This window comes from Schistocerca americana, chromosome 2 (genome assembly GCF_021461395.2).
Source record: "Schistocerca americana isolate TAMUIC-IGC-003095 chromosome 2, iqSchAmer2.1, whole genome shotgun sequence".
NCBI classification, from domain to species: Eukaryota; Metazoa; Arthropoda; class Insecta; order Orthoptera; family Acrididae; genus Schistocerca; species Schistocerca americana.
Genome location: NC_060120.1, coordinates 54,988,555 through 54,991,837, shown reverse-complemented (window position 1 = coordinate 54,991,837; position 3,283 = coordinate 54,988,555). Strand labels below are relative to the sequence as shown.

Here is a 3,283-nt window from a genome sequence, read left to right as displayed (position 1 = left end):
GAGCTGCATGGGAGCTGTACCTGTACACGCCATCCAAGCTATGCTTGACTCAACGCCCAGACGTATGAAGGCCGTTATTACGGACAGAGGTGTTTGTTCCGGGTACTGATTTCTCAGGATCTATGCACCCAAATTGCGTGAAAATGTAATCACATGTCAGTTCTAGTATAATATATTTGTCCAATGAATACCCGTTTATCATCTGCATTTCTTCTTGGTGTAGCAATTTTAATGGCCAGTAGTGTAAGGACTAAGTGCGATCTGCTACGGTAAGTGGCTCTATTGTAAAATTTATTCTAAATATTGTTTCCTCTGCTTTTAGAAACACTATTTCAAGACTAGTTATCGGAGATGCGACTTACTATAGAGCATATTCTGTTGTCAGCTGTGTAGTTCTCCGATGATTGTCTCCTTACTTTTCGTAGAATAAGTGTAATTGCGTCCTAAATATGATCCTCCCCCTTCCCGAACAAATTTAGTAGCACATACTTCAGACTTTAAACACCATTTTTCTCTGAAGCAGATTTTCTTATAACGAGTGTTCGTTATTTGCCAACAACGTTTTAAAGGAAATAAGATTGATTCATTGTCTCCAGAAGTCAGACCGATCTAGCTTCGGAATTTCTTTTCCTGTAGTACAAGCATATTAAATATCTATGCTGTGGGCGCCTGTCGCCGCTCTTTCTAGATACCGCAGTCCAAATTTCATATTGCAGACGGCCTTTTTCTTTAAACAGAAATCTCATATGACTTCACTTTCACTGTACGAGCAAAATATAGAACATTCTGCGTAAGATATTACCCCTTCCAAGAAATGTCGAGACAAGCCACTGATCTTTTGCCCGTTTTATTCTTTGCGCTTCTTTACTCATCACTTCAACTTTTTTTTACTCGCATTACATATACCGCACCAAGCGCGGAAGACAGGAGCGTCTACGTTTGTGTGGGATATTTACTTTACTAAATCTCTTGGAGAAAAAATAGCTAAGGGTATTTTGACTCGTTTATTCTCTGCAGTTTTTCATAAAACGCATGTTACCGAGTAAGATGTACCCTGCAGTTCATTTTCAGTATCACTGTAAGAATAATTTCGGTTGCATAAGATATTATTGCAAGCGATATGTGGGAGGCTAAAGTCGCTTCTGCTTTCCCATGAAGAGACACTATTGTTACTAAAACAACTAATGCAGCTCGCTATTGTTAGTGTCATCTTTGCTGTACATAAATGGCAGTAAGTAGTGTTTCTTCCTCTCTTAACACTTTTCAGGAGCTCCTGTCTCTGCCAACAAACTGCTGACCGATAGAAACTCTAGCAGTTTCCAATCGTATCTCGACAGACTACCAACCTGGCGCAAATACTGCAAGTTAGCTTGAAATGTAGACGAAAAATGTAGTACAATTTCAAAACAGCAGAAGATAATCATGTCATACACATGGAAATAACAATATATGACGATATAAGGTGAAACTATCACATATACTAAGTTGCAGCTAAAATAAACAGTTGATCTGAAGAAAAGTTGGGGAAACTATAGTTTATATAAAAAAAGAGATAACTCACAAAACATTTTACTGCCTATATTGAAATATTGCTCAAGTGTGGGGGTTGGACATTAGATTAGTTTAAACACAGTCATAAAATGTACACAGAAATAGGAGCTACACTAATCGTCATTCATTTGCTTAACCAGTGGAAAATGTAATACTTGTGTGATACTTGCAATGACAGACATTTGATAAACTGTCAATATTGTCGTAGCGGCCCCTTATCAGTTAGAGGGCCTGCACAACAGGCAAGCAAGGTGGGCTGCCGACATCCCTTCAAGAGCTCATATCAAAACATCGCCAGTGAATGTAAACATCAACAGACTTTCCGCATTAACATGGCACTATTTCGTCAAAAATCATGTGACAGAGATCCACCAATTAAAACTACAGTGACTAATTGTAGCACTCCGCAGAATCGGTGCTGTAAGCACGCCAGCAGAGTCAGACTGCCACTGTGTACCTACAGCTAGGACTGCTCCAGCCGATATCTACGCCAGCTCTACCCCAGTACACACCCACCGAAGTCTTCTGCAGAAATTTGATCATGTTGGGCGTAACTCCACTTGGGAATTGAATAGCGTAGCATTTTGGTTGATATTGTTTCTTTTCATTGTCTTGTAACTTTTATCTGGCTTTTGCCTCAAGAATTATTGTGTATCTTCAAGAATGAAATTTTCACTTTGCAGCGGAGTGTGCGCTGATATGAAACTTCCTGCCAGATTAAAACTGTGTGCCGGACCGAGACTCGAACTCGGGACCTTTGCCTTCTGCGGGCAAGTGCTCTACCAACTGAGATATCCAAGCACGACTTACGCCACGTCCTTACAGCTTTAATTCCGCCAGTACCTCGTCTCCTACCTTCCTAACTTCGCAGAAGCTCTCCTGCGAACCTAGCAGAACTAGCACTCCTGGAAGAAAGGAGAGCTTCTGCGAAGTTGAGAATGTAGGAGACGAGGTACTGGCGGAATTAAAGCTATGAGGACGGGGCGTGGGTCGTGCTTGGGTAGCTCAGTTGGTAGAGCACTTGCCCGTGAAAGGCAAAGGTCCTGAGTTCGAGTCTCGGTCCGAGCCACGTAGTATTTTCTTTCCTATTGCATCAATCTTCGTCTTGCTGGTTCACATAACTTATCAAATTGAAAAATTCTTCACGTGACACATCCTCGAAATACCACTACTTCTTCTCTAAAAGGGTATTTCCAGTGCCAATATTTTCTCTCTCTGAAATTCAGCTCCCATGTCTCTGCGCCATGTGTAGCAGTACTCTCAACAACGGTGTTATAGATGATTTGCTGTCTCCTTGTGGTTAGATTGCTATTTTAGATAATGGAGTTGATCTGCTTTATTGCTCTTTTCCCTTGGCCTAATTTGTTATATGTACATATAGCAGAGTACTGCTACACATGGCGCAGAGACATGGGAACTGAATTACAGAGAGAGAAAATATTGGCACTGGAAATACCCTTTTAGAGAAGAAGTAGTGGTATTTCGAGGATGTGTCACGTGAAGAATTTTTCAATTTGATAAGTTATGTGAACCAGCAAGACGAAGATTGATGCAATAGGAAAGAAAATACTACGTGGCTCGGCGATATAGCATGAATGAATGACGACCGGTGGCTCAAACGTATTTGGGGATGGGCTCCACAAGCAAGAAGGAAGAGAGGAATTCTACGTGGAACATGGAAGAAAAGTGTGTATGGAGTAATGACTGCGGGAGGCATCCAGGAAGGAGACAG

General features: G+C 41.3%; 1 non-coding gene across 1 annotated transcript; it reads left to right on the top strand.

Annotated features, from left to right (window-relative positions):
• The first annotated feature begins 2,545 nt into the window (after nt 1-2,545).
• Nucleotides 2,546-2,619, top strand: Trnas-uga. The gene has a single exon. It is a non-coding gene; the product is annotated as a tRNA-Ser (tRNA).
• Nucleotides 2,620-3,283: the final 664 nt, after the last annotated feature.